Below are 24,970 nucleotides of genomic sequence, written 5' to 3' on the forward strand. Positions count from 1 at the left end.
TGAAGCGCTGGAAGGTGTGAGGGATCTTTCAGTGATTGTTTAGCAGGCTTTGTTGGCTGGGGGGTCATCTGTTCCCAAGTTCCAAGACAAATCAATGGACAAGGGCTCCTTTGTAGACAAACTGGGGAGCAAAAAGCATCAGGAGATTTAGTGAAGCAGTTAATTTCCCATTTGTAGGCCAACATTTGTTATGGATCAATGTCATTATGTGTAGTTCCTTAGATATCCAGGACTGTGTGTAGTTCCCTGGGTAACCAGGGTTGTGTGTGGTTTCTTAGGTCTGCAAGGTTGTGTGTGGTTCCTCGGGTCTCCAATGTTGTGTGTATTTCCTTAGGTCTCCAGGGTTGTGTGTAGTTCCTTAGGTTATCAGGGTTGTGTGTAACTCCTTAGGTCCCCAGTGTTGTGTGTATTTCATTAGGTCTCTAGGGTTGTGTGTAGTTCCTTAAGCCTCCAGGGTTGTGTGTAGTTCCTTAGGTCTCCACGGTTGTGTTTAGTTCCTTATTGCCAGGGTTGTGTTTTAAACCCCATCCTAACTGGTCTGTGGCATCACTTCCACTGCTTTGGGCCCACATAATTGGAGTCATTTATCTTAATTTAGCACAATAAATTTAGACAGGCTATACCTGCATGTAGATATGTATGACCTTACCAGGATATCAGAGTGTTCTCTTGTTCCAGAAATTCCAGGGCAGCTACACTGATATCCAAGTATACGCTCATGGGTAACATGACTGCCAACAGCTAATGAAAGTAACCGTGAGGAAGAGAGGTAGGTACACCAGGTTCAGTATGATGGTTGAGAAGACAGTAGTAATAGTCTCCACTAGGGATCTTCCCTCAAGCTCCCCCTTACTAAGCACAATTCAGTAGGAACAGCCCCTGAAGTCTGCTTAAAACCTGCACATAGAGATCCCATAATACTATGAAAGCATAGGTATTCCAGAGAGATACCATAAAACTATGGCAGGATAGGTATTCCCCTGTACTACGCACAATTCAGCAGGAACAGCCAGCTAAGCTTGCTCATAGCCTGTATAGAGAAGTTTGATAAACAGCATAAGGATTCCAGTTGCAGAGCTCCATTTACAACAAAGTAAAAAGTAAATTTAAAGTGACACTTCTACTTTAACCCTTTACTTGCCATGTCGAGCCGGTTTACTGGAAGTATAATTCACAAGCAGCATTCCATGGTTTCTCTTGCTCATTAGCTGAGCCGGGCACTTCCAGCTTCCATTGACATTATTTACTGCGAGATCAATCATGTCCCGATGGCACAGGGAGAATAAGCGTGCGCTTTTCAGAATCATTTATCAAGCGCTTTAAACTCTGTGTCATTATGAGTTATTTTATATTTAAATAGAGCCAGTAAATGAATTTATTTTGCAGCGTTTATGGATTTTGTTGGGGAGTTCAGAAAACTCCACTAGGTACAATAATCCTAATCTATATAAATGGGGCAAATAATTGTGTATATTAATAGCTGAAGATACAGATACATTGTTTCAGTTGGATACTGTATGTGTAGTCAGGCCCAGCAGTGCAGAGACTAGAAAGGAACATGTTTTCATGTAAGAATATTAGCGGAATGTAGTAATTAATGGTAATGCTGTCCCTGGGTTCCAGAATGTGCATCATCCAAGTAGACTCAGTCTGACGTTGGATGGATGACCTGAAGCTGATGACGGAGTGTGAGTGCATGTGCATCCTACAGTACAAGCCCACGTACTCTCAATGCTTAAAGAGTATCACAGCTTCATAACTGCACCTTAGAGGAAATCAGAAAGTAAGAGTTTTTCTGAACAAGAACTCTGAGTGTCTCTGAGATATTGATTGGTATTATTTCCCTATCCCATGGCATGCTTCATCCCCTCTATACTCCATTCTGCAACCATACACTTCCATAAGTCCCCAACCCTAACCCAATGCTGTACTCAGTAGCACTATACACTTCTTCCATAGCACCGACAGTCTCCTTCATTCTTCTCCTACATACTCTATTATATCTCTTATAGACTCTTCCCTTATATACTCTATCTCATCCAGTCTCCTCCTATCTATGCTCTACTCTATCTCTTCCAGACCTTTTACTTCTAAACTGTACTCTATCTCTTCCAGTCTCTTTCCTTCTATACTCAACTTTATCTCTTCCAGACTCTTCCCTTGTATACTCCACTCAAACTCTTCCAGTCTCTTTCCTTCTATGCTGTACTCTATGTCTTTTAGACTCTTTCCTTCTATACACTACTCCATCTCTTATATTTTCTTTCATGCTATACTCTACTCTACTCTATCTCTTCCAGTCTCTTTCCTTCTATGCTCTACTCTATCTCTTCCAGTCTCCTTCCTTCTATACTCTATTCTATCTCTTCCAGACTTTTACCTTGTATGCTCTACTCTATGTCTTCCAGGCTCTTTCCTTTTATGCTCTTCTCTATCTCTTCCAGACTCTTCCCTTCTATACTCTACTCTATCTCATCCAGTCTTCTCCCTTCTATGCTCTACTCTATCTCTTCCAGTCTCTTTCCTTCTATACTCTACTCTATCTAATCCAGTCTCTTCCCTTCTATGCTCTACTCTATCTTTTTCCAGTCTCTTTCCTTCTATACTCTACTCTATCTCTTCTAGTCTCTTCTCTTCTATGCTCTAATCTATCTCTTTCAGTCTCTTTCCTTCTATACTGTACTTTATCTCTTCCAGTCTCTTCTCTTCTATGCTTTACTCTATCTCATTCAATCGCTTTTCTTGTGTACTTTATTATATCTCTTCCAGTCTCTTTACTTCTATACTCCTCCCTATGCTATTTTTACCAGACTCTTCCCTTCCATACTCTATTCTACTCTCTCTTTGCCAGTCTCCTCCCTTCTATACTGTACTCTATCTCTTCCAGTCTCTTCCTTTCTGTACCCTACTCTTTCTCTTCCAGTCTATTCCCTTCTATGCTCTGCTCTACTGTATCTCTTCCAGTCTCTATTCTATTCAATACTCTACTCTATCAGTCTCTGTTATGTCTGTCTCTACTCAATAGAACTGCATTTCTTTTCCTATCTCTATTCCCTTTATAGATAGAGTCTTGATTTGCTCTGCCAAACTCTACTTTTTCTTCTTCACAGTAAGAACAGACTGTATATAAAGTGCACTATTCTCAGTAGTAAGTAATAAAATAGATGATACAATCTTACTGACACAGTGTATGTAGAAATTCCATAGGTTCTATGTACAGAGCTGGAGGTGACAGGTTAGCCTCTTGGCTAAGTAACTTATGGGCTGTTTCTTACCTAGTATTCACCTTCCCCAGTTATATCTCTCTAGGCTGATACATTTTTCAATAATAGATAGACTGAGAATATGAATAAAATTAACACATGGGGGTGTTTTTCTAGAAATAGTGGCGTTTGAGTTTTTAGTGGAAAGTGCCCATTTTGGTTGCTGTCGATGATTTCGTTTTTCTGTAACTAAATAAACCCCTGGGCCAGCACTCAAATGAAAATGATCTCATCTCTGAGGTCGAATTCATCACGTTGAGGGGCCTGAATCCATAACCCAGAGTGCTTTGCTCGCAGACACTTATCGGCGTAATGGCAGCTCAGGGATGGAAGTGAATGATGGAAAATATAATATGAGCTTTCAGCGTCGGGAACACAATAATCACTTGTAATTAAGCAATTTGGCAGGAAAAACAAGCACAATTACATCAAAGATGATGAAAAATAATATTGCATTTTGACAGGACAGGGACAGTGGGGCTGCGGGTTTCTAATGTGTTTTGAGGGTGGGGGGTAGGTATTATCTGCAGGGAGGAAGGGGGTCCCTTTGGACCTAAAATTAAAACTCTGCATTAAATGCCGACATTAAATCCCATTCTCTCCTGTCTGCTCATTTGCAGTATGAGACGTTATTAATGGACAAGTCCTTTGAGCTGACCGATGTTACTGAGAGGTAGGTACCTACCCACTTACTCCAAAACTCAGCGCCAAGCCTCTGCCATCACTTCCCAAATGTCCCCCCCCCCTCCCAATTGGTCTAATGGGAAGATTAAGAGGTGAATGTAGAGTGATTTACCCCCTTTCTTTGCTTATACACAGTGTTATATGTTACCAACTCTTCAATAAATCTTCATTGTTCTGAACCTTCTGGAAACAAAGTTCATCCTCTGCTAGAAGAACACTGCATGTGGTCATCATAAGTAATTATATAACTATGTTGCACCAACATTCCCCTGTACTGAACACAATTCAGCAGGCACAGCCCGTCTGTACAGAGAGATCCCATAAAACTATGGCAGCATAGGTATTCCCCTGTACTGAACGCAATTCAGCAGGCACAGCCCCCTAAGTTTGCTCATAGTCTGTACAGAGAGATCCCATAAAACTATGGCAGCATAGGTATTCCCTTGTACTAAGCACAATTCCGCAGGAACAGCCCCAAGTTTGCTCATAGCCTGTACAGAGAGATCCCATAAAACTATGGCAGCATAGGTATTCCCCTGTACCAAGCACAATTCAGCAGGAACAATAATCAGTTGAGACACATGCTGCATGTGGTACAAAAAGGAAATGCAGCCTGCAGCAGGTACCTGATAGAACAGCTAATTCTTTACCCCAATGAGGCAAATTGGAATCATATTCAGAATTGGAAACATATTCTGATATTAAGGTTTTTTCCTTCCCCTTCCTTCCTTTCCTTCTCATTGAGCCATTATAGTTGATTTCATTTGAGGCAAAATGTTAAACTTGATTGACCCCTGTCTTTTCTTTTCCCCTCATCTACTAGTGGGAATGCTAGTTATATGTTCCATACATTATGTTTTATTTAGTGTGTAAAAGCACAAGAGCAGCTTTGGGTAAGCTGTCCCTATCCCTCCTATAGGTGTGTACTGAGGGGGGATGATGCCCACCCGTCCATCAAAATGTCCATTAATGAAACTCTCACTTCTGTTCTGCAGAATTTTAATTAGCTGATAAATCTTGCCCAATAAGCGATACCCTCATACTGTACTGTCTGTTTAAGGAGAAAAACACCCTACTTCATAGTGTTTTCCCTCTTGGTTCTGATCTTGATTGGGCAGTAAATTCCGCCTGTGCCTAAATGTAACTATTCATCCAATTCCCTCAACAAACATCTGATAAATGCATGGAATAAATATTTGTGCCGACACATGGTGTTGCACTCGCTCATGGAGGAGAATTACTAGACATGAATCGGCCCTGGGAAAGCAGCTGAAATCTGTTGTTTAGTAAATCTCGTTAGCAGAGGTGCGGTGTCACCATGAATTATGCCAGTAGGTGATGTAATGCTCTGCTCTGGTGCCGCCTGTCTGTGTAATGCCTCTTCCCTGACACTCACTGCTCTGTCTCACTCCCTGCAACTTACATCATTCCCAGTACCTTGAAGCCTCAAACCCTGTGAATCCAGTGGGACTCATTCATTATTCATCTCAATAAGGGAAAAAGCTTCTCACTGTTGGAGCAGATAAGGTTTAGTGTCCCTGTGGTACAAATGGGTCCGACCTTGGGTTGCGCCTAACTTAAGCTCTTATGTCACCGTTGGCTACTTTTGGTTCTTTTTTCAGATATAGAAACTGAGTTTAAGTCTCTGTCAATAATGGATTACACAAAGGTTTATAGGCTTCAGCTCTCATTTCTATGGGACCCCGCCCTAGGAAACCTAGTGGTGACAAAGACTACAGTGATACTAAGGTATACTATTGTCATCTATCCTGTGATCATCTTCCTACTGTCTCCATGATTCCCCAATTCCCAACTGTCTCCATCTTATCCTACTGTCTCCATCTTGCCCTACTGTCTCTATCTTGCCTTACTGACTTCATTTTGTCCTACTTTCTCATCTTGTCCTACTGCCCCCATCTTGTCCTTCTGTCTCCATCTTGTCTCTGTGTCTCTTACTGTCACCATCTTACTTTACTGTCTTCATCTTGTCCCATTGTCTCCATTTTGTCATAATGTGATCAAGTCTTCCTCTTGTTCTGTTGTCTCTATGTCACCTATTATCACCATCTTACATTACTATCTTCATTGCCCTACTGTCTCTATTTTGCCCTACTGTCTCAATTTTACTATCTTGGTGTAACGCAGGGTATCACAAACGCAGAACAAGGACCCGGTCGCGGCTATAACAGCCTATAACAGCCGTCTTTGGCTTCAGGACTAGCCCTCCGCTACTCAGATGCCACAGGTCTTAACATGAGAGGCCCAAGGAGAGAGTTTTTACTGCATACATTCTAAGTGTTGCTTTATATGGCTCCGAGATTTATCTGTCTTCCACTGAGGGGCTATAGAGGCAGCAGATGGAAACACTCAATGGGCAAAGAGTATTGACACAGAAATATAGAATAATAAGATGTATAGAAATATAGAATTATGGGGGAAATGAAAAACGTCAGGGCATTATATATCATTACACATAAATATGGATAAAGGAACAAATACAAAGCCTATTTCCTCTAATTTTAAAGCTTCAGATCTGGGCCTTTCTTCTCCATATACAGCATGTTGGTGTTCTCTGAGCATCATGGGAATGGAAGTATCTTGGTATGTCCTTATCCCCTGTAGAGAGTGGCCTATTATTCCCTTACAAGCTGTGACTCACTGTGACCTGCCTCATTCTCCCAAGGTCAGGACTTTCCAGCACAAGGAATGACTCTGGTCTTTTCTCCAAGTTCTTCTGGATCAGCACCAACCTCTTTATTATTTATGCCAATTGGTGAGGTTATTAGTGAGGCGTAACTTCCCCCAACTCCCCGGCCCATGCACAAATAATCAGCTGCGACTCTTTCCTTACTTTCTATGGACTCTAAGCTGCCACAACAGAAGGCAGAATATTGACTCAAGGGCTTGTAAATATTTATTCTGAGCCATTCAGAGAGCAGCACTGATACCAATCCCTCTGCTAAATTCATCGTTCTTCCTTTGTGAGGTCTCATGTCATTAGGCGAGTGCTCTAATTGAATGTATAAAAATATAGGGGTGTGGAAGCACTCTAAAGGCTAAGTAATAGTATATTTAAGTATAAAGGAAGTGCTAGTTTTAATGCACATACCCTGGGCCCCTGTCTCAAAAGTAAGTTTACAAAACAGGGGTTTTTAGTTACAAAGTTATGATCATAAAGTTGAAAAGCCACCATACCACGTCAAGGTAAACCCCACATGGCGGTCCCTAACTTGTTTGCCTTTCGGCCATAGTATAAAAAGTCTTACTGCATAGTAGCATTCAGTGTAATCAGTGTCTGTTGAACCTTGGTTTCAGTGAAAAGGATCTATCCTCCCCCGCCAGTATGCGGCTTTTAAGGGAGAGGCATTGTCCAACCAACGCCCATTTTTAAAAGTATAGGGCCCCATTAGTTTAAGGGGGGGTATGGGGTGCTATTAAAAACCACATGAAGCTCAGCCACAGCTTCTGGCAACAATACAATGTATAAAAATATAGGGGTGTGGAAGCACTCTAAAGGCTAAGTAATAGTATATTTAAGTATAAAGGAAGTGCTAGTTTTAATGCACATTCCCTGGGCCCCTGTCTCAAAAGTAAGTTTACAAAACAGGGGTTTTTAGTTACAAAGTTATGATCATAAAGTTGAAAAGCCACCATACCACGTCAAGGTAAACCCCACATGGCGGTCCCTAACTTGTTTGCCTTTCGGCCATAGTATAAAAAGTCTTACTGCATAGTAGCATTCAGTGTGTGCTCTAATTGGACATAGAATTTATATACAAAAGGACTCTTGGAACCAGCACCCCTTCCTGCCACCATTTAGCAACCGGCAGAAATATCACTGTCATTTGTGGGAATTTCTGTACTATGTTGCTGTATTTTAGGGTGGGAAGGAAGTCATTACGACACAATGTGGTTTTCTATGTATATTTACATTTAAACATATGTGTAGGAGCTGCCATGTTGTTTCTCTTAACCAAACAGCAAATAGAACGTGCTGAGTGAGTGCAGGTGAGCTGGTTCTGCCCGGGCTGTTCCACTATTATCCACTGACCCGACTGATGCCCATTTTCCTTGCAGAGCCTGGTTGTGGAGCTGGAGCATGGAGGGAACCATCTGCAGCTTGTACAGTCTGACCCAAGAAGGCTCTCAGTTGTGCAATCTGGTTGCTCAGGTAAGGGACCAAATCATCTGCCCCGTTCCCCTGGGTTTTTCACAGACTTGTAAGAAAGTGAAACTGGGCAGGTTGTTAGATAGGCTTTATAAACATTAGCTGCCTCACCACCTATGGTGCCCCAGACTGACAGAAAGGGAACCTGGACAACCTATTAGATAGACTTTATAGACCATACCTCACCCCTTGTGATGTCACAGACTGACAGAAAAGGAACCTGGGTAACTTGTTAGATAGGCTTTATAGAACTTAACTGCCTCACCCTAGGTGATGTCACAGACTAACAGAAAGGAAACCTGGACAACTTGCTACATAGGCTTTATAGACCTTAGCTGCCTCACCCCTTGTGTTGTCACAGACTAAAAGAAAGGAAATCTGGGCAGCTTGTTAGATTGGCTTTATAGACCTTAGCTGCCTCATCCCTTGTGTTGTCACAGACCAACAGAAAGGAAACCTGTATGACTTGCTAGATAGGCTTTATAGACCTTAGCTGCCTCAACCATTGTGTTGTCACAGACTAACAGAAATGGAATCTGGGCAGCTTGTTAGATAGGCATTATAAACATTAGTTGCCTAGTCCCTTGTGATATCACAGACTGAAAGGAGTCTGAGAAACTTGTTAGATAGGCTTTACAGTTCCGATGTGGTACAGGGAACAAGTGTTTTTAAGACTATTGACATATTCTAGAACTCTATCTTGTGAAACATTTGACGACACTAAAACTGATTTAATGGTTAATTAATGGTGACGTGGATATAAAGGGAAAGTTGAAGCATCTCTGTGGCATTGTTGGCACTCACACACGCTCTAAGGTGACATTGTGCACAGGGCACTTGGAAACCCGCAGTGACAATGAGGTCGTTTCTGAAGTCTGAACCCCGAGAGTCTTCTAGAGCAGTGCTGTCCAACTTCTGTGGTACAGAGTGCCGGAATTGATAGTGGTAACACACCAAAAAACCAACTGATTGGTGCTCTCTGCAGGGATATCACTTATCACTCATTTGTGAAAGAAAGTTAAGTCATATTAAGACATACCCATAAAGGGGTGGTTTACCTTTAAGGTAACTTTTAATATGTTATAGAACTGCCAATTCTAAGCAAATTTTCAATTGGTTTTCATTGTTTATTTTTTATAGTTTTATAGTTATTTGCCTTTTTCTTCTGATTCTTTGCAGCTTTCAAATGGGCGTCGCTGACCCCTTTTAAAAAAGCAAATGCTCTGTAAGGCTACAAATGTAATGTTATTGTTACTTCTTATTACTGATCATTTTATTCAGGCCTTTCCTATTCATATTCCAGTCTCTTATTCAAATCAAAACAAAAGGCTTGACAAAGGGGCGTGACCCCGAAACGTTGCTCTCTTCCGCATTAAACGTGCAAGTGGTTCCTTGCTTGCAGCAGCCTGTGTGCCGTGGATTTTTTTCCTTATCTTATTCAAATCAATGCATGGTTGCTAGGGTAATTTGGTTAATATGCAAATTGAAGAACTGCGGAATAAAAAGCTAAATAACTCAAAAACCTTCAATAATAAAAAATTAAAACAAATAGCAAATTGTCTCTACATACACTGTATATATCTCTGTATCACTCTCTACATAATACTAAAAGTTATCTCAAAGGTGAACAACCCCTTTAGATCCACACAAGGGGGGCTGGGGCCCCCAGTTGGACAGCCCTGTTGTGAATCATGTGCATTGAGTCCCGGATTTCATTTGCTGCTGAACTTTCCAGGTATCTGTCAAAAGCCCAGCAATGAAAGTCAGTTTCCATTGGCTGCAGAGACCCCCAGGAAATGACATCCCTGCCCAGGAGCTGTCACACTTATTTCCATTCCAGTTGAGCCACCAGTCTGCTAATGGAGCTTCTATGGGGTTAACCTGATCAATCAAGCAAAAGTCTCTCACTTCCAAGTCTGACGCTCTAGATGCTGCTGTAAGACGCCCAGGAGACTGGTTCTTACATTGGGGGCGCCGGCCCACCGGATTCTTGTGTGCTCATGGGTCAAGGCTGCAATGAACAGATGCGCATGCATTGGAATATTTGTGACGTCACATTTGGCACCAGAATTCGAACTATTATGTGTTTCTTGACTGTTGTTCTTTGCCCAAGCTGGTTTGTTTTCGGTTCCTGATCCTGCCAAGCCCTAATTGTATCCTGTTGGTTTTGAACCCCAGCTTGTTATTTGACATCGAATCTTGCTGCCTGCCCTTGACCTTTGCCTGACTTAACCGTGAATTGGATCCTTGCTTTCCCTGTAGCAGAAAGTTCCGGGCCCCAAAAAGGCATTGGTGAAGACCGGAGCCTGTAGGGCTCACCTATTTCATCTAAAAATGTAGGCCTGGCAGTTTACAGACTTCTCTATACTACAGTCCGTAACCCCTGCAGTCACTCATTCTACAATCTTGTACATGAGCCCAATAAACAGTCTCTCAATCTTTAGGGAGCCTGTGCCCTGAGCCAGAAGCAGCACTTTGGGGCCTGGGACCAGAAATCAAATATGGCGGCAGTCAACCCCACTTATACCCATAAGCAACAGGGGAACAATGCACAAATGGAAGGAAGTGCCCAACTGAGCTTCATAGAATTCACCATAGTCAACCATAGAATAACGCCCCTACTGGCCATAAATCAACTCCAGACTGTGTCAAGCCAAAGGCATCAGATTAAAGGGTAAATAAATAGACAATGGCGTTTAATTGCTCGTTATTACTAATGACTTCATGACTTCATTATGCACGCCAAGAGTTTTTCCTTTAATTACATGTCAGAAAGTGAAAGTGATCCGACTATTCCCTGTGTATCAGGATAATTCCGGCACTGTCTGTACGAGTTCTGCATAAATCTGCGTGTGACTATAAACAAGTAACGACAGTGAGTGGGTCAGTGCCGCACAATCCCTCTCGTTATTGCTGGCCACTTAAGACACTTACATCTTAATTGGGGGCTAATTAATGCTCAAAATTGCGCAGTTTGGTGAGGATGATTCAGTCGGTTCTGCAGTCTCTTTGACTCATTCAGCAAACTTAATTAATATGGTATTTTGTAAATGCTAAAAGTCAATTTGTGCTAAAGAATCTGCTAATGATAGATAAATTAGATAATTTGCTTGATTTATGGCTAATAAAACATATTAATAAGGGGCAAAAACGAAAAAAAGGTAGATGGTGGGCATGGTCAAAGTGCAAGCTAATCAGCCACGGTGGCTTATTCACCAAAGGTCAATGTCTAAGTAACAAGTCTTGGGTCACTTTCAGGAAGAAGCTGTTTAAGATCTGCCGGCAAGATTGCTTACGATGTTTCTATTCGCTGGTGCTACAGACATGTGCAGCGTGGAGGACGATCTTTGCCAGATGGAGAAGGTAATTGTTCATCATAGAGGTAGATGTCAGACTATGGGTCAGGACCAGGAGGTCAGGCTTGGGGAGGAACTATGGATTGAAGAACTGAGCAATTGGAAGGCATCAGAAGGGTCTTAGCCTGATGGTCAAGCTCAATTGAACTAGTATAGTCTGGAGCGGCCAAGAGTTAACACACCAGAATGTCAAAATATACCCAGGAAGCATCAAACCCATGTCCCGGGGTATTTTATATTTGAATTTAGTGCTAAAAGGTAGGCATTGGTATGTGATGATGTCACAACGTGAATGAAGCACGGTGACATCAACACAATAGGATCTTGGCATCTCCATCCAGCCTTATAGTTAGTCCTCTCCACCCTTGTGTTAATCATTTTTTATTGACCAGTGTATGGTTCTTGTCTGCACCTTCAGGGTCAAGTTCCTCACAGGACCCATTTGGTGATGATTCCTTGGGAACTAAAGAGTAACATTTACAACTGTCCAATGGACCTTTGTATTGATGCTACTTGGCTGTGTTTGGTAGACACCAATCTGAGAAACACAGTATGGAAAGACAGTAGCATACTCTGCACTGATTGAACAGCAGCACACCATGCTGTTATTGGATAAGAGCACACATTGACCTTGGACAGAGTTTTCCATTGGAAGACTCATGAGCTCATATTTAGACAGTTTTTTTTATAACCACCAGACTGCTCAAGACCTCCACTGTCCTCATTTTATGATAACCTGGTCCCCAAACTGGTGTTGTCATGAATGATCAGTCAACTCTACAGAGACAGTTGGCACAGCACTGGACAAACGTAAGAGTGGAGATCCTTTGTGTTAAATTATTGAAATTAGACATACGGGGCCAACTCTTCGTCTAGGCAAAAATTACCCTTGTGGTGGCCCAAAAACCTGTGGCAGACTTAGATGCCCTCAAGATATTGGAAGATAAGCAATACATTGTATTGTCGCCATTGAGCGTTGGGCATCACATTTTATTTGTAATTGGAAGAGCAAAGGGCACCAAGTATTCTTTTCAAGAACACAGAAGAATCTGCCAAATCGGATTTAGATTTTTCTGACTAATTTTCAAGCTTTTTATTCAAATAACTCCACCCCACCAGTTCCATTTTCATGTAATTGCCCCAGGGCTGAGTGATTTAGAAAGCAATTCAGGCGGATGATGATCGGGATGAATAGGAAAGGCAACACTTGTTGCCATGGAGGCTCTGGCTCTAATAACTTGTTTGTTTGTGCAGTTTTTTATAATAATCATTTTCTTGTAACATCACAGTTAAACAGACTGCGTGCAAGTGGCAGTGAATGGTTAAACGAGGATGTTGCTAGGATATGCCTCGTTCTTATACAGCAGATGACTGTGTGCCATTCCTACAGGAGATGTCAATTTAAAGGGGCAAGCGCCTTTGCAGCACTTAAAATATTTCATTCTTTTTATGAGAACCCCAGGTGGGGGCAGATTGATTAATTTTCAAATTCAAGGGTTTTCGACATCATTGGAAAAACCCGATCACTTTAATTCACATTGTTCTGTGCATTTTTACAAATTAAACTCTATAATTTTTTTGAAAAATTAACAGGGATGTTGAAAATTTAAAACATTTTTAAATATTAATGAAATAAAACTTTTTTAGGATATTTGTGCTGGATAGATCTTAGAGTTTTTAAATCTACCAAATTCAATTTCGATCAGTACCAACCTAACTCATCTTAGATATGATATACGTGAATTTATATTTTTTTGGATGTTACATCTTTTTTTATGGTCACCTGATAATTGTAAAATGGGGATTCTACTGCATGTAATGCATTCTACTGAACCAATCCAACCAAACTCAACAGCCTGGCCAACGTGTTCTGGCCAATCTACAACATACAATGAACTTGATTCAGTGCGTAAGTGCAACTCTTCCAAGCATCAATCCCAACCCAACTCAACTTAGCCTGCCGAATGAGTTCTGACCCATCTACAATAGAGTCAATCCTGCTAAATATACCTCTATTAAACCCAAATTCAATAACTCTTATTCAACTCAACTTTGCAAGGACAGTGTTTTCTAATGTAATTACGGTCAACTCAATCCAACAAGTTGTAACTCTACTGAACTCAACTTTAATTCCAAAAGAACTTAACTGATGCTTGCTTTTGTAAAACCCAATAAAACTTTTTAAAACACAAAAAAAAAAAAAAAAAAAAAAAAAGAACTTAACTGAACTCACCAGTCCGCCCTAACCTAGCTAAAATCAGCTTAGTCTAACAATGTGCAGATCAATTTCATCATTTCCAACTCCAATATAATCTGAAATAGCTACAGTCAACTCTACTAAAATCAACTCCAACAATTCAAACCCAACTCAGCATAGCCTTGCCAACCCTTTCTGCCTTATGGTGAACTCAGTCTAGTATTAGCATATCAAACTCAACTTCACCTCTTCCAACCCAACTCAACTTGACCATAATTTGCCCCACCCATTCCATCCCATCTCATACTAAAACAATTTGACTTAACACAGTCAATCCTAATACAGTTCTTCTCAACTTAAAAGAATCTAAACCAGGTTGTCCCAACCTTTTACATCCTGACTTTACCTAATCAAACACAATTTGATTTAACTCAACTCAAGCCATTCCACCCAAGTGCTTTGCAAACCAAAACTAAAGTACAAATTCATCTTCTCTTAACTTGAAGGTAATGCTTGGCCAGTGACAGTCTCAGTAACTAAGAGTAAAAATAACTGCCATTCCCATGGATATGATTCCTTGATGACTTCTTTGTGAGGTAATCATGAGCCAAGTTGGGTGGAGCCTTCATTCAAAAGCAGATCCAACCATCAAAAAGTCTTAGTTCTTCTGTCCAACGTAGGAGGGGTTTTCTATTCCTTTATCGGTTCTTTTATGCCGGCATAGAATTAAACTCAGAATTATTGTAGGATCAGCATATTTTATTGTATTAAGGAGAGGAGGGAAGAATCCCTTCTCAGTTATTGATTACCCATGGAAAAGTTATTCTGTACTGTCTGTGCTCATCCTCAGTGTGGATAAACTTCCACATGCAAATTTGGACCTTCATGTTCTTGAATGTTCTTGTCTTACCTGTCCCAATTAGTGGAGTCACTAATGGCTCATAATTTACTCCTCTGGTATTCTGCATCCAACAGTGGTTCCACCTCAGTGTATGTGCCGTGCAGGTGCAATTTTGTACCACGTTCTAACAATTGTGTTTGGAGCTTTAAACTATTAAAATCTGAATGAGACTTCAAAAATATTGGAGCTAATGGTAACTCTTTCTAAGAAAGGGAGTTTACAACCTGTGCTTCATTAAGGAGGAAACTGAAGAAAGAACTGGGCTGTGTCTTGCACTTCTGCTAATCTGGCCCAAACCATAACCCAATTCATCCAACATTTGTCACGTGTCAGTAATGCTATACAGCTAATGTTAGTACTGGAGCTCACTGTTTGTATTTGACTCAGCACCTATACCATGCTCTCCTCACTATCCCACAGTCACACTCCCTTTCCAGAAACTATTTTCCCACTGTTACTATAGGCACCATCTCTCCCTACTATAGTTGCTATCCCACAGCCACACTCCCTTCCCAGAGACTTTTATCCCACTGTTACTATAGGCACCATCTCTCCCTACTATACCTGCTATCCTACAGCCAAAATCCCTTCCCAGAGACTATTATTCCATTGTTACTATAACCAGCATCTCTCCCTACTATACCTGCTATCCCACAGTCACACTACCTTCCCAGAGACTATTATCCCACTGTTACTATAGGCACCATCTCTCCCTACTATACCTGCTCTTCCACAGTCACACTCCCTTTCCAGATACTATTATTCCATTGCTACTATAGGCAGCATCTTTCCCTACTATCCCACAGTCACACTCCCTTCACAGAGACTATTATCCCACTCTTACTATAGGCACCATCTCTCCCTACAATACCTGCTATCCCATAGTCGCACTACCTTCCCAGAGACTATTATCCCAGTGTTACTGTAGGCACCATCTCTCCCTACTATACCTGCTATCCCACAGCCACACTCCCTTCCCAGAGACTATTATTCCACTGTTACTATAGGCACCATCTCTCCTCACTATACCTGCTATCCCACAGTCAGTCCCTTTCCTGAGACTATTATCCCACTGTTACTATAGGCAGCATCTCTCCCTACTATACCTGTTATCAAACAATCACACTCCATTCCCAGACACTATTATCCCACTGTTACTATAGGCACCATCTCTCCCTACTATATCTGCTATCCCATAGTCGCACTACCTTCCCAGAGACTATTATCCCAGTGTTACTGTAGGCACCATCTCTCCCTACTATACCTGCTATCCCACAGCCACACTCCCTTCCCAGAGACTATTATCCCACTGTTACTATAGGCACCATCTCTCCTCACTATACCTGCTATCCCACAGTCAGTCCCTTTCCTGAGACTATTATCCCACTGTTACTATAGGCAGCATCTCTCCCTACTATACCTGCTATCCCACAGTCACACTCCCTTCCCAGAAATTATTATCCCACTGTACTATAGGTACCATCTCTCCCGACTATATCTGCTATCCTAAAGCCAAAATAACTTCCCAGAGACTATTATCCCACTGTTTACTATAGGCACCATCTCTCCCTAATATACCTGCTATCCCACAGTCACACTCCCTTCCCAGAGACTATTATCCCAGTGTTACTGTAGGCACCATCTCTCCCTACTATACCTGCTATCCCACAGCCACACTCCCTTCCCAGAGACTATTATTCCACTGTTACTATAGGCACCATCTCTCCTCACTATACCTGCTATCCCACAGTCAGTCCCTTTCCTGAGACTATTATCCCACTGTTACTATAGGCAGCATCTCTCCCTACTATACCTGCTATCAAACAATCACACTCCATTCCCAGAGACTATTATCCCACTGTTACTATAGGCACCATCTCTCCCTACTATATCTGCTATCCCACAGTCACACTCCCTTCCCAGAGACTATTATCCCACTGTTACTTTAGGCACCATCTCTCCCTACTATACCTGCTATCCCACAATCAAACTCCCTTCCCAGAGACTATTATCCCACTGTTACTATAGGCACCATCTCTCCCTACAATACCTGCTATCCCATAGTCGCACTACCTTCCCAGAGACTATTATCCCAGTGTTACTGTAGGCACCATCTCTCCCTACTATACCTGCTATCCCACAGCCACACTCCCTTCCCAGAAACTATTATTCCACTGTTACTATAGGCACCATCTCTCCCTACTATATCTGCTATCCCACAGTCACACTCCCTTCCCAGAGACTATTATCCCACTGTTACTTTAGGCACCATCTCTCCCTACTATACCTGCTATCCCACAATCACACTCCCTTCCCAGAGACTATTATCCCACTGTTACTATAGGCACCATCTCTCCCTACAATACCTGCTATCCCATAGTCGCACTACCTTCCCAGAGACTATTATCCCAGTGTTACTGTAGGCACCATCTCTCCCTACTATACCTGCTATCCCACAGCCACACTCCCTTCCCAGAGACTATTATCCCACTGTTACTATAGGCACCATCTCTCCTCACTATACCTGCTATCCCACAGTCAGTCCCTTTCCTGAGACTATTATCCCACTGTTACTATAGGCAGCATCTCTCCCTACTATACCTGCTATCCCACAGTCACACTCCCTTCCCAGAAATTATTATCCCACTGTACTATACTGTAGGTACCATCTCTCCCGACTATATCTGCTATCCTAAAGCCAAAATAACTTCCCAGAGACTATTATCCCACTGTTTACTATAGGCACCATCTCTCCCTAATATACCTGCTATCCCACAGTCACACTCCCTTCCCAGAGACTATTATCCCACTGTTACTATAGGCACTATCTCTCCCTACTATACCTGCTATCCCACAGTCACACTCCCTTCCCAGAGACTATTATCCCACTGTTACTATAGACACCATCTCTCCCTACTATATCTGCTATCCCACATTCACACTCCCTTCCCACAGACCATTGTGGATTATGGATATTAATAAAATAAGATGTTTGTATTCGCACAGGTCTGGCGCCTTGTTGCAGAGAATAGGAAAGAATAAAGATGTATTAATGCTGCCCTGGGCACATATTTACTCTCCTGTGCTCACAATTAACCCCTTCCTGGTAGTTTACAACTCATTCTGACCAGTTTCTAGAGCCGCTTGTGTTTTTCTTGGAAGCCCTAAACCTGAGGAAAGTAAAAATAGAAGGATCACTGACCCTATCAACCAGAGAGCAACTTTAATGCCAAACCAAAAACAGATAAAAACAAAGAAGACAAACTGCAAACATTCAATGAATTAATGAGTGTTGCAAATCTGTAGGAAAGGGCGGGGGGAGATTATTGTGCAGGGGGCACTAACCAGAGGCTTTAACAGGGGCTTTATCCTATTACAGGAAAAATGAAAAATGTTACGTCCCCCCATTCCAATGTGTGAATATTCTGCCAGAGTTGTAACAGAAAGTGGAGCGAGTGGAGCAAATCCTCCGGGTCTGGCGCTTGTTCCCAAGATATTTCTGGAGCTCTTATTAAAACAAGGCCCAGTAGTTTCTAGGCAGTATCGGACTGGCCCACCAGGATACCAGGAAAACTCCCGGTGGGCCCAGGTTTCAGTGGGCCCTTCTGCTCACCCATTTTGACTTGTATGTCTATACCACAGCCATTCCCCCATTTCTAAGAAAGAAGAGAGGTAATGGAGGGAAGACTGGATAATAATATGTAGGGAGAAGTGATTACAATAATAAAGAAAGAAGAAAAGGGAATGAAGAAAAAATGGAAAAATAATTTGGAGAATGGGGCCGCACTCAAAGGTTTTCTGCTGGGCCCAAGGCATCGCAATCCGACACTGTTTCTAGGTTTATTGCTGATTAGTTGCAGTTTCTTTTTCCACTAGTGTGGGACAGCACCTGCTCTTTCCCATAGGGCAGCAATAGAAGAGACAGGTCAAATCTATTTAATTATGCCTCTGCAAAGTCTCATGATGAATCTGATCCCAAATGTGGACTCCGGACCATGGTTGCAGCACTGCTGCAAAGCAAAGATGAGCACCAGGAACAATGTAAGCAATAAATAAATTACCCAGAATTTCTCCTGATCACCATTCATGGAGAAACTTTCATTTGGCCTCTTGCCTCCACGGGGACGTCTTCTCGATCAGAACCTCCCAAAGCCACTTACACTTTCATGAATAAATTATTCCAGGTTTTACACTCTGCCTTGTCTCGTTCTGCATTTTTAATTCCAGAAAGTTCTGTCCTTGGCTCTCACACACTTTTCCTTCTTTCCCATTGGTCACGGGAGTAGCTAATGGCTAAAAGCCGGAATATCTGGAATTCACTTTGCGATGATGCCACCAGTGGGATTCTCAGGTAATTGCAAGTCTCTGAATAAATAATGACCAATTGCAAACCGTGTCAGAAAGCTGAACTGGCCCTTTAAATGGAATGTACTTTGGGGACAATTCACCATTGATCAATTGGGACCGATCCAAAAGGATTGTTGGAAGTTATTACTGCGCCAATTGATCCGCCGCAGCTTCCAAGGGACGAGACTCCCCGCACCTACCCTTATTTTGTCTGCTGTGGGATAACGACTTCTGATCCTGATCAATATTTATTGAGTTGACTGATAAATAGATATTGATTTTTTTTTTTTTTTAAAATTCAAGGACAAGTTGAATCCAATCAAAACAATTCAGATGCAGGAAACCACAGCAACCGATATATAAAATCCTTCTGCTGTAGTTATACTACAACTATCAGCTTACCAAAAGTGACTTGGCAGATGCATGAGTTAGGGGGTACAGGCAATGGCAACCCCCCAATAGCAATGAACAATGTTGCCTGTATAGGATATGATCTGCTGTCTCACACTGCCATCTGCTGGTTTATTGAGGGAAGTGCAACTATTCAGGGTTGGAAAGATTCAATGGAATGTTTGGGTTGGAACTGACAGTTTTTTTTTCATTTGCCATAAGGAAATTGGCTTTCTCAGCCTAAATGCTTTCATGTGCCCATATAGACACGTCACATGCATTTATGGCCTCTAGGGGTGCTGCTTCATGGGTAAAGCTTTCAGATGTGGCAAGAGACATGGCAGCACTCCCCCATATTTTTAAATAGAATTAGAGAAAGTGAGAGAAAAGTTGGCTCGAAGTATATAGAATGAGAGACGTCCATCAATAAAAAGACTGACAGATAAACAGAGATCAACTAATTATGCCTCTGCTGTAATAGGGGACTGTTCCTGCTGAATTAGGGTATACCTATGCTGCCATAGTTTTATGGAATCTCTCTGCACAGAATATGAACAAACCTAGGGGCTGTTCCTGATAAATTGTGCTTAGTACAGGGGAATACCCATACTGATAGTTTTATGGGATCTCTCTGCACAGACTATGAGCAAATTTAAAGGGGAAGGAAACCTAGTCGGCGCAAGGGGTTGTTCCTGCTAAATTGTGCTTGTCAATATGGTTTCAAGATGTGTAGGCAGTTGAACAGAGAATTGATATATATTTTCCAGTTGCTCCAGGGTGAGCAGAACACTGTGTTGTAAACCTGGATCTTTAGGGATGGGGAGAATCTGCTGATCAATAATCAAAAACAAATCAAATATTTAAACCTTAGACCACAAATCTATTTGTTGTTTCGACTCTCTACTTAATTTACAGAGAAATTCCTCGACTCATAGACATTTCAGGTCCCATTTTTTGATGTTTGTCGGGGGGGGGGTAATTATATTTGGAATTTAATATGCTACCTCCTTTCCAGCAATGTGTCATTATTAGGAGAGTGAGTGACAGCTTTTCAGCCACATTGGATTTAATGAACTCCTCAGTAAGGTTGACTCTCTGCACCACATGAATTATTTAGTGCCCAGTGTCTCTTGATTTGTAGACTTGAGCTCTAATAATGGCGCTGAGGGAACTTGCTTCTCCTTTAAACACAAATTCGTTAGTTGTGGCCGATGAGAGGCAAGGGGGGCAGTGGAACATTATGTCAATGAGGCGTTTGGTTTGTTCGTTAATAAATCAGGGGGGGCGCTCATTGCCGTTGCCAGTCTGTGCCTGGGGTTGATCGTTAGCTCAGATAGATGGCAAATCTTGTTTGCTGCCATTAGTAATTCCCTCTCTTCCAGTAGATATCAGCGCAGACTCACCGTAGAACAAATATGGAGGGAGATTTAAGGACGCCACTGTGGAAATGCGCAATGTCAGCGCTTCTGGGCAACTTTCTGATCTGATGCCTCTTCGTTTCCTTGCCAATGCTACACTTTCTAATCCAAAAATCCAGCTCTTTTAGTGCAGGGAGAGTAATTGCATTTTTTGCTCTATGGGCACATGACCTGCCCCCTCAAATGGCAAGATGGACAGAGGAACCCCTGAAATTACACCATTAGCCAAATTGACTTGCCACGGTGACCTTTTGGTCAACATCAGTCCTCTTATAATCAAAGATGAGTCTTCGGGTTTTGTGCCCTATCAGTTACCCCGAATGGGCCAGTGCTCAAGAGCAGCAGTGCTGAGGTTCTCTAATCTATAAAAACAGAAAATTAGATGGCACACACTTGCCAATTGTGCAAAATACTTGTGGTCTATTGAGATCCACACACAACGTTTCGGAGGTGCAACCTCCTTTCTCAAGTGCTCAAGTGATTAATGAAACCATGGTTTGCAGCAAGGTTTCCAGATTGAGCACCACCCGAATACACGCACAGATCTTGCACCATTATATTCTGAGGTTCTCTAATCTACCCGCCTAATCCTCATTCATGGGGTCTTAATACCCTGTGCTCTGAACCTACATCTTCCCTTCCTCTGGGCTGGGACCCAAGAAACTGTTCAGTGCCCTGGTACCCAAAACCTGCAACTGCTTGGCAGCCTGAGGCTCAAATCCTAACCTGTCTCACAGAGTTTGGGGAAGTCTATATGTATCTCTGGAACTGTAGCAGGAGGGTAATATATACAATATCTCAGGGCAAATTCTATATATAATGCCCCATAACACACAGCAGGGTAAATACAATGCCAATTTAATGTATAATTCCCCAGAACACACATAAGGATAAACATAGTGTATAATACCCAAGAACACACGGTGGGACAAATACAGTGATAATTCTGTGTATAATACCCCTGAACACACAACAGGATAAATACAGGGCCAATTCCATGTATAATACCCCAAAACACATGACAGGATAAATACAGGGCCAATTCCATGTATAATACCCCAGAACACAGAGTAGCATAAATACAGTGCCCATTCTGTGTATAATACCCCAGAACACACATTAGGATAAAAACAGGGTGAATTCAATGCATAATACCTCAGAACACATATCAGGATAAATACAGTGCCAATTCCATATATAATACCCTAAAACACAGCAGTATAAATACAGGGCAAATTCCATGTATAATACCCCAGAACAAACAGCAGTATAAATAGTGATAACTACATGTATACTATTTCCATACTATGTGTTATAGGAAAGTGTTGGCTTGGGGGTGCTGTCCATCAGCACTTACCGACTTACAGCCTTATACTGGATCAGCATCTTCCCTGTTTGATTGTTGTTGCAGTAAATTAGAAAGTTCAGCAGAATGGAGAGGCTGAGGATGTGTATAAGAGAGGGAAAGGGGCAGCGGGTGAAAAACATGAAGTTTAAGCAGAATTTTATCTGTAGGAAGCCAAGTGAAATAATTTCTCCTTCATTATAAATATATTCTGTAGTTTTGAGAAATGGTAACCCGGTAGCCCAGTTGTTTTAATTTAACTTATCTCTTGGAAATGGATAATGTGCATTACGCTTTATTTGGAGTCATTGGGATGCACTTTCACTGTGATGAGTCATTTGTTAGCAAAAAGCTAAGTTCTTTCTCCAATGTAGAAATCAAACTCTGTTGTGCAAAACAAAAAGATCACTGGTGGCTTTTACTGAATGAGCTTGTGTTTAATTTGCCCTGTTTTACATCAAGACACGTCCACTGCACTGAGTTTTTGGCAGGATTTACATAAATCAGGGCACAACAAAGTCTCCATTAATCTTATGAAAAATGTTGGTTTGATCATTGCAGTTGGACAGTTGTTTGCACTCTGCCAACCTCTGTTTCATCAGTGTCCAACTTTACATGTTATTTACAATTTGTTTCAAGGTAAATGTGATCCCCCGACTAACAACTGGATCACTTGAGTGGCCTGGGTACACTTATCTAACAAGGACTGCTCCCCTGGGATGATAAGGTCCTTACTCAATGGGATGAGTGTCCTACATTGTTCTGCTTCACACAACTTTTCATGTTGTCTACCCTCTAAATCGAGCAGATGTGATCCCTTGGCCAGTCTTTGGATCACTTGGGTTCAATGTTCCCTCTAATTCTGTCTTGTCTATGTGTGCAAAAAAAAATGTCTGTGTGCACATTTTAAATTTGTATGCATAGTTTTTCAAAACAATGTGCTAAGGTCACAATTATCAAAGCATTTTGAGTTTTCACACAAAATTCTTTGTGCGCACCACAATTTTTTGTGTGCGCCATCCTCAAAATTTGAGTTCACGGGCGCACAAGCTCACAGCTTAGAGGGAAAATTGCTTGAGTGGCTTGTGTTTAATCATTGGACAAGGACTGCATCCAAGACCTGAAGAAGTCCTCACCAAACAAGATTATCTAGAATTCCCAACCTATAGCTGGCAGGCTGTTAATTGCACATTTCCTGCTACTTTATTTTATCAATGTTAAGCATCATTTTGGTTTACACAGCTTTACATGTAGTTTACTCATTGTTTACAGTAAACTGAGCTAATGTGATCCCTGGCCAAACAATTTGATAACTGGTGTGGCCTGTTTTTACACTAATTGGTGAAGAATTGCACCAGTAGACTGATGAGGTCAACATCTAGTAGGATTGTCTAGACTTTTTGACGGATATCTGGACTAACCCCAATCCACCTGTTAAATCCCAAACATGGGCCAATAAGATGTTGACTTGGCGTGCAGCCTAGTAGAAAAGCAGTTTTGGTCCATGTATGGCCAGCTTTGTTGTACTATATTGTTTGCACGTTGCCATCTTTTATATTTCTGCAATGTCCAAGGCTGATCTTCTTTTACACAACTTTATATGTTATTTTCACCTTGTTTCCAGTAAACTGAGTTGGTGTAATCCCTGGTCATGGAGCATGTGAGTGGAATGATGAGGTCCTCATCCAAATGGGATTTTCTAGCCTTCCTACAATGTCCAAGGCTGATCTTCTTTACACAAGTTTACATGTTGTTTACATTTTATTTCTAGTAAATGTATTTATTTCAATGCTGCCCAACTTTCCTGAAATTTAAACATTCAGGAGCACTACTATAGAAGCAGCAGACCCTGCCTCTACTGGAGCACCTAGGAGGTATAGGGGGCTCAGAGGGGTATTAAGTCATAAACAGTTTCAGTGTATATTGATGAAAAATATCCAATTATCAGATGTACAAGGAGATCCACTCTATTCTCTACACCCTTTGGTGCCCCCAGCCTTAGAGGTTTATGCTGCACTTGTGTGTCCACACACACAGATGGAAAGCATGATGGGGGACAATGGCGCACCATGGCACAAACAGAGGTTACTCGAGTCTTTTAAAGAAGCAGATGTAAAGAAGCAAATTAAATTTACCACAAGGGACAGACAAAAATAACTCCTGCAAGTCACTTGGCCTCATCGCTCCCACTTTTATCATATCCCGAGCAGCGCAGAATTAATATAGCCTTTAATTGATTGCCATAATAAAATAATAGAATGCACAGGGCAGGGATCCAGTTCCCTTCTCAACATTAATTCTAATTATACCCATGCTTGGATCAGCAGCTTTTGGAAGATAAAAATGTGCTTAAAAGATTGTTCCTCGTGCCAATGAATCATTAGCAGAATGTTGGCCTCTTCCTTCTGGGCACTGGTGTTTATTGAAATCCCATGAAAAATATCAAATATTTCAAAGTCACATATTTTTTAGTAATTAAGCAAAATAAATGGAGCTTTTCAACTTTTGCAATAGTTTTGGCCACTTGGTTGGACCCTGGTTGGGTTGTCCTCTTAAGTATGAAATCTGCATTATAAATGGTTAAGCAGGAATGACAGTGGCATGGCACAAGGTCCAGTAAATCTGCGCTCTGTATTCTCATTATTTGCCGATTGGCCAATCAAGATGTGGATTTAATCTGTGCCCTGGACTGAGGTGGCAACTGTAGACCCTGGAAAGTAGACAGTTGTGGGTGAGCCAGACATTGCATTTCCCTGAAACTGTTGCAGGGAGGAGGCAGAGCTCTGATGTTTATACTTTTTTTTTACTAGACGATCAGTTCTCTCCCCCTAAAGAACAACTGAGTAACATTGTAGATTATTATAATTCAAGTGGGTGATCAGCCACTGGCCAGTGTAATGT

The sequence above is a fragment of the Xenopus laevis genome, chromosome 4S (assembly GCF_017654675.1).
Source record: "Xenopus laevis strain J_2021 chromosome 4S, Xenopus_laevis_v10.1, whole genome shotgun sequence".
Taxonomy (NCBI): Eukaryota; Metazoa; Chordata; class Amphibia; order Anura; family Pipidae; genus Xenopus; species Xenopus laevis.